General features: G+C 44.9%; 1 long non-coding RNA gene across 1 annotated transcript in view; it reads left to right on the top strand.

Annotated features, from left to right (window-relative positions):
- Window positions 1-2,424: 2,424 nt before the first annotated feature.
- The window catches only part of LOC117358633, a 167,312-nt gene continuing 151,815 nt past the window's right edge, over window positions 2,425-17,921 (top strand). The window contains exons 1-2 of the long non-coding RNA XR_004539048.1: window positions 2,425-2,485; window positions 5,318-5,427. This is a non-coding gene — a long non-coding RNA (uncharacterized LOC117358633). The remainder of the gene's footprint in view (window positions 2,486-5,317; window positions 5,428-17,921) is intronic.

The raw sequence follows: 17,921 nt of genomic DNA, 5'->3' as shown, positions 1-17,921 counted from the left end.
TGGGGCGGGGATGAGGCCGCGGCAGTAAGAAAATTTTGATTTTTGCCCTGGACAGGCAGGCCGCGGGCGAGCGTGGCGCCCCTCCTAACATGGCCCGATGGGCCCAACCAAGAATCTTTAATGGAACAGAGGAAGGGTAGCCAGGGGAGATAGAGTGCATGTGTCTTTAGTGGGCCGAAGGCAGGGTAGGCACGGGGGGGGGGGGGGGGAGAGAGAGAGGCCAGACCCGTGTGGGTAGGAGGGGACAGATGCAGAACTTAAGTTACGGAACAGAAGAGAATTACACCGGGAGTACCAACTGGCCAGTGCGAGCAACTACTCTGTCCTGCTGCTCGCACCGGCTTGGCTCCCTCTGAAATCACTTCCGGGTCATGGGGCCAGGAAGTGGACATCAGAGGGAAATCCAAAGCCGGTGCAAGCAGCAGGCTGGAGAATCTGCTTGCGCTGGCAAAGATTTAAAGAAGTGTGTGAGTGGGAAGACAGGGCATGAGTGTGGCATGGGGGCGTGCAAGGAGCAGGAGGGAGGTTCACGCGGAAGGAGTATAGGGTGGAGAGGAGGGCGTGGGGGTGCCTCACACCTTCACTACTCCACTGTGTCCCACAGTAAGCCTTTTTAACAGGCGATAAGCAGGTGCTAGTGCCTACCACAACTTACTGAAAGGACCCCATTGAGATTATGTCATTTTCAGGCAACCCAAAGTGCCTAAAACACTTCTTTTTTTTCGCCCTTAAATTATCCAGCCATAATTTAGCATTTCCATAAGAGGTGAAATGTTGAGTCAGGCGGTTCATTTGATTTAAAACAAAGAATCAACAGCATAAAAAAAGAACCTTTTTCACCAATGCATCTTATTTTCAACCTAATTACCTATAGTTTATTTCCATACTGGTTTGCTCATAGTGTTGGTTTTTTTTCACTGAAAACTTGATTTATGTACCAAGCATTAAATAATCGTGCAATGCTTTGGACAAAAGTACAATGCAGGTAAAAGGATTCATGCGTGCATGAATAAATAAAATAAATAACAGAGGTTTTTCTTTTATTGAACAATTTATTATATCGTCTGGATGCATGTATCCATAATTGGAAATGGAATTAATATCTTTATTCATAAGAAGGTAAAATTTCATATATTTTTTTAAACCTAGCATGAAATGAGCTCCTAATGAGTCCTTCATGAAACCAGCTTAGGTCATTGTCCTAACGAGATAAGTAAAACAAGACATGGGATTCAGACAATACTATATGAGATTAAACTCACTCCCCCCCCCCCCCCCCCCCCCCCCCTTTTTTTTTTTTTTTTTTTTTTACAAAGGTGCGGTAGCGGCTGCCGCATAGCAAACACTCCAATGCCCTTTGAATCCCTATGAGCATCAAAGTGATTATCATGGCCCACCACAATAATCACTTTTATAAAAGAGGGCCTAAAAGAGTTGATTTGTGAGAAATAAACTTCCAGAGGGTAGGTCATCATGTAGTATAGGTAAGGTGACCATACGTCCCGTTTTCAGGCCGACCGTCCCATTGTCCCAACCCACCGCTTCGGGACACCAAAAATGTCCCGTTTTCAGGGACAGCATCCTGAAGCTGTGCGTGGGGACACCAGGACGGCCGATAACTTGCCCTCCCTGCCGCGTAGATTGAAAACCTGGGCCGCCGCCGCTGCTTCTTGTTCTTCCCGACGTCAATTTTGACGTCAGAGAGGAAGTTCGGGGCCAGCCAATCGCTGCCTGACTGGCCCGAACTTCCTCTCCGACGTCAAAATTGATGTCGGGAAGAAGCCAAGGAGCAGTGACGGCGGCCCAGCGTTTCAATCAGCCCGGCAGGGAGGTAGACAGGCAAGCAGCGGCGGTACACGGGCCGGCGGGTGGGCAGGGGGTTGAATCTGCGGGTGTGGGTGGTGAATCAAGCACTGGAGAGAGGTTAAGGAGGCAGGCAGGCAGGCTGGCTTCGGGGGAGGGACAAAGGCAAGAGGCACTGGGGGCACTAAGGACACAGGACAGGCATTGGGGGCACTATGGACATGGGAAGAGGCACTGGGGGCACTAGGGATTCAGAACAGGCTCTGGGGGGCACTATAGACATGGGAACATGGGGGACATGGGAAGGAGGCATTGGGGGCACTATGGACATGAGATGGAGGCATTGGGGGCACTATGGACATGGGAAGGAGGCACTGGGGGCACTAAGGACACAGGGCAGGCACTGGGGGCACTATGGACATGGGAAGGAGGCATTGGGGGCACTATGCACATGGGAAGGAGGCATTGGGAGCACTATGGACATGGGAAGGAGGCACTGGGGGCACTAGGGACACAGGACAGAGGCACTGGGGGGCACTAAGGCCATAGGAAGGAAGGAGGGAGGGAATAGAAAAGGACAATTGTTGGACCTGAGTAAAGAAAGAAAGAAAAAAATGAAAGAAAGGATACACAATAAGAAGGAAATACAACCAGAGACTCATGAAATCACCAGACAGCAAAGGTAGGAAAAATGATTTTATTTTCAATTTAGTGATCAAAACGTGTCAGTTTTGAGAATTTATATCTGCTTTCTATATTTTGCACTATATTTGTCTATTTTTCTATAGTTACTGAGGTGACATTGCATATTTTAAAGTCATTTGCCTTGACATCTTTGAAACCCCCCCAAATATAAATGATAATTAACATTTTCTCTGTGTATAGTTTGCTTTGTAGTTTTTTTTAATTTTAAGGTTACCATTATGAATTAATATGAAGATATTATGTGTACATGAAAAATGAATGGAAGAAATTGGGGGCGGGATTGGAGGCGGGGCTAGGGCGGGATTGACAATTAATAGATGTCCCCTTTTGATGAAAAAAATAAATGGTCACGTTAAGTATAGGCCCATCCCTCTTCCCTTCACCCCACCATTGTCCCATCTCTTTTTCTCTCCCTCTTTCTCTTCACCCCACCCTTCCTAGTGACTCATTGAACCTCCTCAAGCTACTACCTTCTCTTAAGATAAAGATTGTTTTGAGACTGCTGAATACCTGCGAGTTTGTTAGAGCAACTCCTGTCTCTTGATTGGTTACCAAGTGGAGGCTGTAGATGTCCAGCAGGAGGGATTAAGCGATTAGAGCCAAAGACAGTTTAGCTGCTCAACAATCAGGATTTCCTCTGGAGCTTTCCTGGCTTACCTCCCCCGTGGCTGCAAAACAAAATGAAGATGTGTGAAGGGCCGTAGTAATGGTGGCTTCCCTTCCTTGCACTGCCTTGATTCTCATTTGCTCTCTTCTCCCACCTTCTGCAAAAATTAAAATTAAACCATGGTGGTCCCTCCCCAAAACAAAAATTTACATCAACAGGGGAGGGAGGAGGAGAGGCAAGGCAAAGAGAAGGAAGAGAAGCTGGTAGTTCTTCCAGACTGCCACAACAGCAGTCCGGGAGGAAGTTTGTGGCTGGCACCTGTGTCTTTACCCTTGCCCAGGTAGGGGCAGCTCGTTTATCCCTCTCCCCCCAATAACATAGCCAGCCACAATATCTAGATACCACATTGGCTTAATATAACCAGGTATTTTAAGCATCTAATATAGCCGGTCTGTGACAGAGGCTATGAAACCCTTCCCCTTCCTCAGGTTAGTTCAGCTCATCAGAAGGTTTCCTGGAGCAACCCTAGGCACTCCCCCCTCCTGGCAAGCTGGAAGAAAGGCAAGGACAACTCAGAAAGGGAAACAGCTTTAGGAGAGGGGGAGGTGTGGAAAGTGTCAAACCAGGAAGTAGAGGGGGAGAGTTTAAAAGGAAGAACCAGGGTCAGAACCAGGGGTCCCAGGGTGAAGGAAGGATTTGGTGGACCAGGAGAGAACTGTAACTTATTCCCACTGAGGTAGAAACCCACTGAACTGAAGTTTTTTGCTTACACAGGAATAAGTAAAAAGGCAGCATTTTAAAACTCTCTCTCAGAGGTGGGGTTGCATGAACTTTGCTTCTGGCTGGATGCGAAGGACTGTCACCCGGAACTCTGGACTGACTAAACTAAATTGAGATGGGATGTGTATATTGGGAAAGTAATGGGTTTCTGAAAGGGGAGATCTATGAGGAAAACATACCCTTAATTCTGTGTAAATAAAAGCTTATTCTCCTACCTCCCCAGACTGTTTGTTAGCGTTTGTGTGACTCTTGTTTGGGTAACAGGGCTATGGCTATTACATGGCCATAATACTCAAATATCATACCCATGCAATACAGCCATCTATATTACATGGGTATAATAGACAGCTAATATATTCAGGTATTATGGCCAGCTATAATAACTAGTTATATTAGCCATCTATTATACATGTATAATATAACTGGCTATTATATTTGTGTGATATTACCAGTCTGATAACCGGTTATATTGCATTGATAGCCAGTTATGTTATGTTGTTATAATAGGCAGCTAATATAACCCAGTTATACATTTATGCTATCAGAGTTTTATGGCTGGCTATATTAGATGGTTACATTGTACGATTATTATTAGGCGGCTAATTATTCTAGCCACATAAACTAATCATTCAGTGTTATCTATATCTGGCACCATGTGCCAAGTGTGCAGCCCGCAACATATTTCAGTGGTGTGGGCCTCTCTTCTCTTCATGGCCTCACCGGTGTAATTAAAAAACATCCCGGACACCAACAGTGAATCAGTTGTGCTGCCAGAACAATCCCCACCTCAGGTTTCCCTCTGCCATGGCCTGCCTGCACTGACATCACTTCCTCTTTCCTGTCTGTTGGGCCATGCCTGAGGGAAGTTGGGGGGGATGCAGCACTGGCTGCAGAGCATTCACTTGCTTTCACTTTGAAAATCAATGTGATTTCCTTACATGTGTAAGTGACCTATTCCATTGGTTCAGCCAGTGGCGTAGTAAGGGGGGAGGGAGGGTGTCCACCCTGGGTACCATCTTGATGGGGGCACCAGCACTTGTCCTCCTCTCCGCCCCCACTACCAAATGTGTGCACTCCTTCCCCATACCTCTTTAACGTTCTTGGTGCAAGCAGCAACCCCCAACCTGCTACTCGTGCCAGCATCAGCTCTTTCCCCCAACCTGCTACTCGTGCCAGCATCAGCTCTTTCTCTGACATCACTTCCTGGACCCGTGGTACAAAATATTGAACATGATCTATGATGACACATCATAGCATCTCAAACTTATGTGCCTCAAGTTTTTTCCTCTTAATGTTGGAGCGGTGTTCATTGAGTCTGATTTTCAAAAGTCTGGGTAACAGAATGTTTATATAAAAAATATTTGTTCATATTCTGGTGTCACAACAAGGTTTTTGACCCATGTTATTTTTGATGCTTGATAGGTATCAAAGGGCATAATTAAACTGATCAAATCTGTGGCCCAGGATGATCCTTGATAAGACAGATGACGTTGATGAAATTTTTTAATTTGCAGCCCTTAACTGATAGAAAGGTAAATAGCGCATGAGATTGTCTAAGATGTTTTGAACTATTAAATGTGAATGTGTAAGCTTTTTTTGGGAAGATAAACATAATGCTTTAATGGACCTGGCTATGTTTTGAATTCACTATAAAATAATTAATATCAAGATTCCCTTTTGGAGGTTTTATGTCTATGAGGAGGCCTGAGAGGTTTGTGTGGATATATTTAATCCCAGATCATTCCCTAAGGCTTTTCCTCCAATTTAAGAAATTTTGTAGGGATGAATGAACTTTATATATACAATAGGGCATGATATCTAGAAAGAAAAATTCAATAAAAAGGATAAATATATAAAAACAAAAATAAAAACAGATAGATAGATAAGAAGTATACAGTATACTTATTTTTTGTTGGAAATGAATGATATAGATTGTTTGGGGTGGGCATATGTCTGTGTGGGGGACTCATTCTAGCTTTGGGGGGGGTTAGAGCAGTGTGGGTTTCTGCTCATGAAGCTATGAGTGGTGGGGGCAGGAGGGAGGCCACATGTAGACATATGTGGGGATTCTCAGGGTTTGAAGGGTACTAGGGAGGAAGAGAGATATGCGTGTGGTTTGGGAGAGCATGTGCTATGGTCATTGAATGTGGCTTGTAGGCTTGTGAGTTAGAGCGTGTGAGTGGGTATCTTTTGTGGGGGACTGGGATACCATGTGCACTCCTTCCTCACTCTCTTTATTGGCCATGTATATGGTTTTGCAGTTAGGGCAGAAGTGCAGCTATGCCAGAGACCCAGTTGGGGTTTGGAAGGGGGCAAATGCTTTACATTTTCCACTACCTGCAGAAGGTTTCTCTGTGTGAGTGTATGGTCCCACTCCCCTGCCCTCCACTGAGCACTACCATGTGATATCATTGTTTGGGTTTCTGGCAGGTTGCATGCACACTGGGGACAGGATAGTTGTTGGGGGTCCTGTGGGGGTACTTACATTCAGCCTGGAGCTGCCATCTTACCCTCCTAATCAATTGAGGGTAGTCCCTCTGCACACGCCTGTAGTGGCATCTCAGGGACCCAAGGTCTCGGCGGATCCCAAAGCGCCTGCAAGACACAAGTATTATGAAAATGCGATCAGGTGATGGGGCTTCTGTGCTTCGCATGCATTCTTGCTTCTGAGACATTATGTGCAATGTTCCTCACAGGACCTCTGGCAGCTGGTGAAGGGCTTCTTGAGGAGGGGACTGGCCAACACTTCCCTGGTAGGTTGTGAGGTGGTGTGACCCTTTGGCTCTGGAGAACTGTGACCAAATTGAGACATGTGGGTTAGAGGTCCAGACAGGTCACCCTGGGGCCAGAGGGTGTCCTGGTAGTCACTGTTGGGTTTAGGTGTGGCTGATCATGCAGCAGGCAGATGGCTGGGTGTCGTGTGGTTAGGGTTACCAGACGTCCGGATTTCCTCGGACATGTCCTTTTGAGGATATGCCCAGGGGTCCGGACAGCTTTTCAAAACCCAGCACTTTGTCCTGGTTTTTAAAAGCTTTCCTTTGCGCAGTAGAGCATCCGCTCATGCGCGGTTGCAACACGATGATGTTGCATGTGTGCGCATGACATCATCGCAACGCATCCGCGCAGTCCTGCCCGACGAGAGCAGGCAGCAAGGGGCGGAGCGGGATTAAAGGCAGGGCTAGGGCAGGACCAGGGCAGGATTGGGGGAGGGACCAAGGCATGACAGGGCAGGGATGGGTAGAACTGGGCAGGCCTGGGGATGGGTCTAGGGGTCCGTATTTTCCAGATGGAAAATCTGGTAACTCTAAGTGTAGTGAGCTAGCCCCAAGACTGCTCAGACTATATAGGTGTGGGCCCAGAGACAAAGGGAGAGGAAAGGGAGTTTGCATGTGTGGAGGGCCTCTCATGTTTGCAGAGCAAAGTTTGGTCAAGCCTTGAGCTGTTGATGTCTTCTGATGTGGATAGTGCTTTGTGCAGTGTTAATTTTCTCTTAGTGAAGACATGAACAGTTCAGTGTATTGCAGCTACACCCTGCCTGTGTGCAGTGGTTACACAAGAGTGTTGCAGTGCTTCTGGGGAGTAAGACTGTGTTACTAACTGGTATAAGGTGGTGCATATGTATCTCCATGCCCTCATGGTGACAATATAGGAGGGAGGCAGATGGTGGTGCTTTCTCATTATGTGCCTCCTGTCTCTGAGGCACAGGAGGACAAGTGCCTTATTCTCCTCACAGGAGTAATTGGGCTCCCTCCTTAAGGACATCCTGCTCTCTCTCCCACTTCTCTCTCCCCCACTCTCACTTCTCTCTCTCTCTCTCCCACTCCCACTTCTCTCTCTCCCACTCTCACTTCTTTCTCTCTCACACTCTTGCCTCAATATCTCTGTCTATCACTATCTCATCACTCCCAAAGAGGTATCTTTCCACATGAATTGCTATACAGGTCTCACTCCATATTCGCAGGTTCGGCACTCACAACTTCGATTATTCACGGTTTTCATCTCACTAACTCCGCCCCTGAGTGACATCATCCTGGGGTGCTGAGAGAAAAGTTCAACACTTTTTTTCAGCGTCGGAGAAGTGTACAACTCTTTTGTTCAGCACTTTTTTTCAGCATGATTGGGCAAACGCCAGCATCGGAGAAGTGTGTCGCATCTTAAAATGGGAATTTACATCAGCAAGAAAAGATTCTAGATGCTTGCATTTACGTATACCTGCCCTGCACCCAAGAAGTAAATAAGTACCTGCTGTAGGGGAATGTGCCAGTGCTGAAGTCTGGCCTCCCAAATCCACTCCTGTTTATATGACCTTATCTCTCAAAATGGCTGCCACAACCCCTGGCAGTCATCTAGCACTATCATTGCTGTTTAATGGGTAGCCTATCACAAGCAATTAAAACAGGCAGGAGCCTCTCCTGCTTGCTTAAATTGCTTTAAATATCAACTCCTTGGTATATACTGTAGGGGTAGATTTGTAAAGGAGTGGGAGGTATCAGGGTATGATTCACACATTTCTTATTGAGTAAAATACCCAAGCAGCATCTCATATGGATTGTAGTGCAAAGCACTTATGATAAATAATAAAGAGCCTGCTAAAGGAGAAAGCACTTAACATTGCTAGGAAGAGCCTGCACAGAACTCCTTCTCTACTCAGGGACAGTGCTGTAGTGCCGTTTCATACATGCTTTCTCCAATGACAGTAAATCAGTGTCCCTACCAATGCCTGGCAGTCAGTGAGTGTCACGCCCCAGTGGGAAAACAAAAGGTCTCACTCTGCCAGTATCTGCTCGTTTATTATCTGCTTTCCATTCTTCTGTTTCATGTAAAAAACAGAGCAGTTTCTTCTCTTCTGGTGATGAAATCTTTCAGCAAGAAACATGCTATTTTGTTCGTAAATCCAATACTTATTTTGATATCATTCACACTGCGGCATATCACCTGGCACAGTTTGACCTCATCGTGGTATTTAAGGAACAAACTGTAAATGGAAGCCTGACTGCCCTGTAAGTAGATAAACTAGTCATCTAAAGCCCGTGTCACACAACCGAATTCCAATCAGCCTAGATCCATAAACCCTCTAGAGGCTGATGCCACAGCTCGCTGAGAACTCCAGGCTGACAAGAGCAAACTATGTAGCTCTAGTTCCACCATTACCTTACCACTTCAGGTAAGGTGCTTGCTACACATATCACTATCACACAGAGGAGGGAAGGGGAAGCTAGCCTTTTTCAAAAGTGCTCCAGCTTCTAATCATAAAGACAACTTTGAGCTCTACTTTGAGTATAGGGGGGGAATATCAGGTATATTTCCTTTGGATTTTTTCTTGATAGCCTCATTTTTACTTTCGGCTTCTTGGATCTCCTTCAGTTTAATACTACATGGGTGCATTATTATGGTATGGGAATGGATATAAGGGTTAAGCTGAAACCTTTGGTTCCAGTCTCCTCCTATGGTAGCAGTGGCGTACCAAGGGGGGGGGGAGGTCTGCCCCGGGTGCACTCCCCAAGGGGGTGCACAGCCGGCCACCCTCCCTATTCTGCCGCTGCTGCCTTTCCTTAACCAGCGGCAGTAAACAGGGGTATCCACGGGTGCTCACCGGCGTTGCTCAGCTTCTGGCTGGTTCCCCTGCTGAAAGCCGCAGGCTGATGTCACGACGTCAGAGAGAAGGCTTCCGATGCAGCCGTGGATCGGTGAGGTGTAGACACCCGCGGCTTTCAGCAGAGGAACCGGCCAGACATGCTGGGCAGGGAAGGGGGGAGGGTAGAAATGCTGCACAGGGAAAGGGGGAGGGTAGAAATGCTGGGCAGGGAAGGGGGAGGGTAGAAATGCTGGGCAGGGAAGAGGGAGGGTTGAAATGCTGCACAGGGAAGGGGGAGGGTAGAAATTCTGGGCAGAGGAGGGGGAGGGTAGAAATGCTGGGCAGGGAAGGAGGAGGGTAGAAATGCTGCACAGGGAAGGGGAGAGGGTAAAAATACTGCACAGGCAAGGGGGGAAGAAATGCTGAAAAGGCAAGGGGGGAGAAATGCTGCAAACGCAAGGGGGAGACATGCTGCTGCTGCTGCACAGGGAAGGGGAGGGTAGTAATACTGCACAGGAAAGGGGGGAGGGTAAAAATGCTGCAAAGGCAAGGGGGAGAAGAAATCCTGCACAGGCAAGGGGGAAGAAATGCTGCTGCTACACAGGGAAGGGGAGAAATGCTGCTGTTGCACAGGGAAGGGGGGAGAGAAATGCTGCTGCTACTACTGCTGCTGAAGCACTCAATTGGGGAGAGAGCGGGAAGAAGGAAGACAAGGGAGAGGAACCAGAGATACCAAGTCCATGGGAGGGAGGGAAAGAAAAGGAGATACCAGACCATGGAGGGGGAGGAAGAGATGCCATGGCATGAGGGAAGGGAAGGAGATAGAGATACCACACCATGGTGTGGAGTGGGAAGGAAGGAAGGAAGGAAGGAAAGGAGAAGAGAAAAAGAGAGATGCCAAAGAATAGGGGAAGGGGTGGAGCTGAAATGAATCATGTGCAAAGGAGAGAAGGGACCCCCATATATACAGTTTATTGAAGGGACATAGAAAGAGGGAAGATGCCATATGAAGAGAGAGGATGGGCAGTAGATGGAAGGGGTAGAGAGAGACGGCAGAAGCTGGGTGGAAGGGGCAAAGAGAGGGCAGATGTTGCATGGAAGGGAGAGAGGACAAACGCTGTATAGAAAGAAGAGAGCAAAGAGAAGATGATTAAAGCAGAAACGACAAAAGTTAGAAAGATTTTTTTTGTTGCTTTACTTAAAATCAAGTAGTATTGTAACTGTATTGATAAAAGTTTATAAATAGAAAATGGAAATAAGGCAATTTTTTGGACTAAACCCGTTTCCTCAGGACAGGATACCATAACAGCAGTATACTGTACTGTTCTGAAGAAACATTTGGCCTCTGAAAGCTAATTGAAAATGGATTAGTCCAATAAAATGGTATTTTCTTATTTCTCATTATTTGTTTTATTTTTATTTGTTAATTTGTAAAGTGGTGATTGTTATGTATCAGTTTTTTCAAATTTACATCTACTGTCTTTATATTTTGCACAATATTAGGGGACATGTGTCATTGTTTTTGTGGTGTTGTGGTGTTGCATTGTATGCAGAGTCTGGTTTCTTGGCAGTTCAGTTTAACTTTTGTCTACATATTTCTATTTTTAGTTTGTGATTATTCCATATTGGGCGAGGGTGTATCTCTGTTCTGTGTGTATGAAAAGGACATAGTTTTCAGTTGGCATTGACTGCAGGATCAATTGACTGTGTGAGATCTGGCTTGTTTAGTTTTACAATGTATGTGTTTGTGTTCTAGTGCTCACTGGAGTGTTTAAGATGCTGCTTTTCCTAGGTACACTCTTGTTGTGCGATATGTGGATTGTTACTAAAAATCATATTTTTGATATAGATGGGGGGGGGTGTCAGACAATGATGGGCCCCGGGTGTCACATATACTAGGTACTAGGTACACATATACTAGGTTTCCCCTGTAACAGTCATCTGTACAGTGAGACGTGAAGACGTCCGTTTTTGAATTGAGTCTGATCGGTCGGCATACACCCTGAGGCAGCATGAAAATGTGAAACGCTGGCCACCGTTGGTGTACCGATCAGCGGGATAAGTGGACATTTATTCCTCTATCTTTAATGTTTAGTGGCATATACAGCACAGCATAAGACACAAATTTATATCGAAGGTTTTTTGCCAGTGAGGTGACCGCTCAACCGCCTCTTTAAGCCGTTTTGGTGAGGTGGGAGGGCCTTTTCTGAGGCTTTTTCCTTCATATTATAGTGATCCTGTCTATGCAGTGTCTGTTTGATTATACTGGACTTTACCACACTCTCTTTTTTTGAAAGTGTTTATCATAACATATACTAGGTACACCACTGTATGGTAGGATTACCAGATGTCCAGATTTACCCGGGTATGTCCTCCCAACCGATATGAGCAGGCCGAAGGAGGCAGGGCTAGAGGCGAGGCTGGGACGTGGCTGGCGTAAGGGGGCATAGATGGGTTGAACTAGATGGGCTAGAGGGTGGGTCTATGGGTCCAGATTTTACATGCGTAAAATCTGGTAACCTTACTCTATGGGGTCAGCAACCTTTTTAAAGCAAAGAGCCATTTTATCCTAAAATGTTTGGCCCAAGATTTACAAAGAGCCACAATAGGTAGAGATGGGGTTCTGACATACAATTTTTAATGTGATGAGTATATATGCATTTCACATAAAAACAAAACTTCAAGTACTTACAGAAAAAAAAGAAAACAAATTTAATGAGACTTGACATTGTATTTCCTCACAGAGTTGTTTCATGTCCATTTCTCCCTCTCTCACCATGCACCATCTCTCCCCCTGCTCCACCCATATATCCATATCTCCCTCTCTACCCATACATCATCTCTCCTTCTCTTCCACTCTTATGTCCATTTATCCCTCTCTCATCACTCTCATCCCTCCTGCATTTATCTCTCTCTCATCACTCAGCTCCACCCATATATCCATATCTCCCTCTCTCCCCATACACCATCTCTCCTTCCCCTTCACCCTTATGTCCATTTATCCCTCTCTCATCCCTCTTGCATTTATCCCTCTCTCATCACTCTCATCCCTCTGCTCCACCCATATATCCGTATCTTCCTCTCTCTCCATACACCATCTCTCCTTCCCCTCCACCCTTATGTCCATTTATCCCACTCTCATCCCTCCTGCAACACATTTCCTTACATCCCAACCCCACTCACAAATATTATGCTCTTTCTTGCTTCAACGGGTCAGTGATGATTCCTACAGCTCTTGCCACTAATCCGGAAGCCTTTCCTCTGTTGTGTCCTGCCCGGGCAGAAAAAGGAATTCTGACTTAGGGCAGGACATGGCAGAGGAGAGGCTTCCGGGTTAGTGGCAGGAAGCTGTAGGAATTGCTGCTGCTAACCCATTGAAGCAAGAGAAAAGCTGCAGCCATGTGGTCAAAGAGTCACATGTGGCTCACAAGCCGTGGAATGCTGATCCCTGATTTTTTTCCCCTTACCTTTTTCCTGTTATAATACAGTATTATGATTTCCTTGTTTCCTATTTTTCTTTAACTATTGTTAAATCAAATGTATTGTTTGATGTAAACTGAAAATCTTTTGAATAAAGAAACTTTAAGCTCTACTTTCTCTTTCAGATCCTGATTTACTGAACTTTTTCCACCCACATTCACAGTATGGGAGAAAAATTTTGGCAAAGTAGGCCCTAGCTGGGATAATAAGCTAAACAAGATATGTTGTAAACCAGACACTTTAGCTAATAGCTGTGCTACAGTGCAATACACATCCTTTAAATAAATTATGAATGAATACATCCAGATGTTACACAGAGCCATTTCCATATAATAATCTTCCTATCTGTATATTAAGGGAAGAAAACAGAATTGACGTTGCAATATGATTGATGAAAATATTTTGCTGAATATGTTATTTAGGTATGAAAGTGCTAGAAAAAAAAGTCTCTGTTTAAACTCAAAAGTTGTTTCTTTTTATAGTTTGCAAGCTTTACCACCTTTATCATTTTTGTTTGGAATACCTATGAAATATCATGCCTCATACATCTAGGTTAGACTTTAATAGAAACTTCCAGCAACTAAAGTGGTGACAAGTGTTTTTATAAACATTACGTTCGTTTCTAACAAACATAAAAATCTGCCTCTGGAATTAATTGCACACTCATTTCTTTTTGTCTGACAATAGAATCACTAATGTGCCAAATTTCAGCGCTCAAAGTCATACCAACAAGTAGGCTCTTGAAGCATAAGGCCAAAAGAAGAGGGGTAACCTGGTGGTTAGAGCAGCAGGGTTCTAATTCTATTTCTCTCACTGATGCTCTCACCCTCTACTGCCTCAGATTCAGACTTACAGGGAAAAGTTATCAGTGTGGGATACAATTAAGACGTGTTATTTTACTGTTAACCCCAGTTATTAGTCACTAGGTCTCATTTCCTTTGGATTTTTTTCTTGATAGCCTCATTTTCTTTCCTCTTCTTGGATCTCCTTCAGTTTAGTACTAAAGGGTGCACTATTATGGTATGGGAATGGATATAAGGGTTAGGCTGAAACCGTTGGTTCCAGTCCCCCTGATTACCAGATGTCCAGATTTACCCGGTCATGTCCTCCCAACCAAGATGAGCAGGCCGAAGGGGGCAGGGCTAGGGGCGAGGCTGGAATTGTTATGCCTGGAATAAATTACCCGAGTTTGTCCGCCAAACCTCTTCCCTTATCTTGTTTAAAAGCAGACTGAAAACCCATCTTTTTGATATAACCTTCAACCCATAACCCTACTCCCCACTGCCCTCCAACCCAGCCAGCAGATTAACTGTTCCCCTGTCTTGTCTGTTTAGATTGTAAGCTCTATTGAGCAGGCACTGTCTTCTTTGTGACTCTGTACAGCGCTGCATACGTCTGGTAGTGCAATAGAAATAATTCATAGTAGTAGTAGTGGTGTGAAGAGTTTCAGTCTTTGGGAAGCAGAGCTGAGACTGTGATGTCATAATGCCTCATTCCACCAATGCCTATGAGCCAACCTCATCAGTGATGTCACAATGGCTTGATTGTCCGGTACGCCCCTCTGCCCTCCAACCCAGCCAGCAAATTAACCATTCCCCTTAACTATATACATGACATCCTGTTTTTCTGTCTTGTCTGTTTAGATTGTAAGTTCTTTCAAGCAAGTACTGTCTTCTTTGTGACTCTGTACAGTACTGCGTACGTCTGGTAGCGCTATAGAAATAATTAATAGTAGTAGTGGTAGCCTACATCAATAACTATGCCTCTTAGGGCCTGATTATTAACTTGTTAACATACATACCCATGACAATGCAAGTTATGTACTTGCAGCCTGGGGGGTGTCGCTGAACCCGAGGGGGTGCTAGACTCAGGGAATACACGTGCACTTGGGGTGGGAGGCTCTCTTGGTCTTCCTGCCCAGGGTCCGAGTCCCCAGATACGCCTTTGCGTAAATGCCACTATTATAATAAATATTTACACATATAATAGTTCATAACGGTTCCATAACTAAAGCGCACCGGACATTGGCGCGCTGACAATTGTGTGCAGGGCATATGCGCGCCACCGGTCCTGCCACTTTAAACTGGTAATGGTACTGCTGTGAGGAGGGTATTGGGGGGATACCTCATGCTCCCGTTGGGGGGTGGTATGGAAGGGTGGAACCCCCCCAGTGCACTTAAAACTTCTGTTTTCCGTTAAGTTTTTGGAGTTCGGGAGTTTTTCAGTGTAGTGGGGGGTCCAACACACACACACACACCCCACGGGAGCGCAAAGATTCGTATATGTAGTGAGCGGTTTCCCACACACACATACCCTCACAGCTCTAACATAACGGGTTTAAAGTGGCGGAACCAGCGGTGCGCATATGTCCTGCGTGTGATTGTCAGTGCATCTTTGTCAGAGCGCTTTTGTCCTGTGCTCAATTGACAGGTTACCACTTGTAACTGTTAATGCCCATTTTATGGAATTGCTCTTCTAAGGGTCTGTTTACTGACTTTCACTAAGATTTTGCACCTAACAGCTAAAGCTAAGGTGTGTTAAACGTAAAGACTCTTCGTTAACTATTGCCACTCCCAGCACTTTGGGAAAGGTGGCTGCGCAGTTAACACTGAGCAATGATTGCACCATGCACTGACAACACAGTCAATGATGCATAACACAGATAGCTACACCTCTGAAGGTTTATCTGATTGGCCCACGTTATCTGTCACAAGGAGCTCCATTTTACACAGACCATAGAGATTAGAAATGAGATGTCCAGATCAGGATGTGCTTAATTCGGGTGATGTTTTTAACAATCTCTGCCAACACAGATATTTTCTAAATTATCTTCTTGCATGCATGTGTATTTGCTGGCACATGCAATTGGAGCGTTCATTCTATATATATTCCCATTAAAGAAATAGATGTCACAAACCTAGCAGCTGTCACGTGAAAGTCGTGATTTTGCCACTTCCAAATGTAACTGCCACATTTTGCAAACTTACATGGGTGGTGGATTAAGTAGTGAGGCCACAATTGTAATGGTTTAATTTTGGAAGTGGAGATAAACTACATGGGGTTGGTTAAGGATTATGACTCCCTTAATTCCTCTTGTGGAGTCCTGCTCAAACAAGCACTTTTTTTTATTTTTTTTTTTTAATCTACGCATGACTTTGAGCTGGTGTAAAATCCAACATGGAAAGTTTTTTGCATTATACATATATTCCTTTCACGCTGCCCATGCCATATCCAAATCACACACCCTTGAAACATCTGTATGGTGGATCTGTATGTGTTCAAAAGGGCTTGCTGAAATCAGTATTGGATATATTTCTAACATAATGGCTATAACGTATGAGATTCCAGCACTGGGAAGTCTATCTTTGGCCACTATAACCAGTGGCATAGTGAAGGTAGGAGGTGCTTGGGGTACACACACACACACCTGTGCCCTCCTCTCCACCCCTGTTCCTTCCAACCCCACACCACACTCACACACATCCTTCCCCTGTATCTCTTTAAATCTTCGCCAGCAGGAGCAGCTTCTCCAGCCTGTTGTTCACGCCAGCATTGGCTTTCCCTTTGACGTCACTTCCTGGCCCCACGACCAGGAAGTTGTTCACACTGGCGAAGATTTAAAGAGGTATGGGGAAGGGAGAGCGTGAGCGTGGCATGGGGGGGCACAGATGTGCCAGCACCCCCACCAAGATGGTGCCTGGGAGAGTCCACCCCTTCCACCCTTAATATGCCACTGACTATAATGTAGCTGGCCAGCTGCTGAATATTTGCATTAACCAGCTATATCGCTTAACATAGCTGGTGACTGGGCTAGCCGCTAAGTGTTAATATTCAGTGGTCATCTCGCACTGAATATTAGTGCTCAGCTAGCTATGTTTTTAGTGGCCCCCCCAAAAAAAATAGAAATTATTTCCAGGTTTGTAGGAGATAGTTGCGCTGTTATGTGTGATCTGAATATCGTGTCCAAGTGTGTCTTTTCTATAAATTAATGCACATAATTGGAGACTAAATTTAAATAACTTTTATAGAATTTCCCTTTTTGTGGGGGGGTTTTCCCCATTGCTTTCATTACCATCCAAGTCGACCCCTGTACCCCACTATAAGGAGGGGCTTCACTAAGCTAAGAGTTACTATTAGGAGAAAAACTCATATCTTGAATCATTATTGGAGTTAATGATTCTGTCGGTACACATTTTTTTATTTCTTAATCTTTCAGCTATATTTCTCACCATTATCAGCGCACTGATCTTTGTAGCTGGTACTTTTCAATAACTTTTTATTGAAACTCTTGGCCCATCTGTGATTTATCATCAAATCGTAGCAGGGAAATAGAATGGTCGAGTTTATGCAAAACCAGTGTTAAATGAATCTGCTAGGTGTGCTAGTGTTTTTAAAGGTTAGGAAAGCCCACTCGAAGAAATCTGTAAAAATGTGCTGAATTTCCTAGTTTACACAACATATCTAATTGCAGAAAGGGTTTAAGAAAAATTATATAATGAGGTACCTGCAGTTACGCATGCCTAAAGTCCTGTACTCTTTCTATGAGGGTTCTTCAAAAGGTTTCCGCACTTTCATATTTTCGCGGGAAATTCGTTGGGGCAGGAGAAGTGGTAAGAAGGCATGTTGAGGAATGTCATGTGACTAGTCAGTCAGGCAACAGGGTAATGATGTGGAAAAGTGATGCAATTTGCTTTTGAGATATTTAATAGTGTTTAAAAAAATTAAAGTGCAGAAACGTTTTGAAGATCTCTCGTATAAAGTAGCATAATAAGTGCCTTACCCCCAAATTCTATATATAGCATCTAAAAAATCAAGGCCAACCAGAACAGAAGAGATAATGGATACTGAAGATGGGCAGACTGGAAAGGCTATTTGGTCTTTATCTGCCATCATATTTCTATGTAGAAGCTAATTTTGGGGATAAGCAGCATAAAATCTGTTTTACTCTTTTAGGATCTTGCCAGGTACTTG

This window comes from Geotrypetes seraphini, chromosome 4 (genome assembly GCF_902459505.1).
Source record: "Geotrypetes seraphini chromosome 4, aGeoSer1.1, whole genome shotgun sequence".
NCBI classification, from domain to species: Eukaryota; Metazoa; Chordata; class Amphibia; order Gymnophiona; family Dermophiidae; genus Geotrypetes; species Geotrypetes seraphini.
The sequence above is the reverse complement of the archived record's forward strand: the minus strand, read 5'-3'. Positions and strand labels throughout refer to the sequence as shown.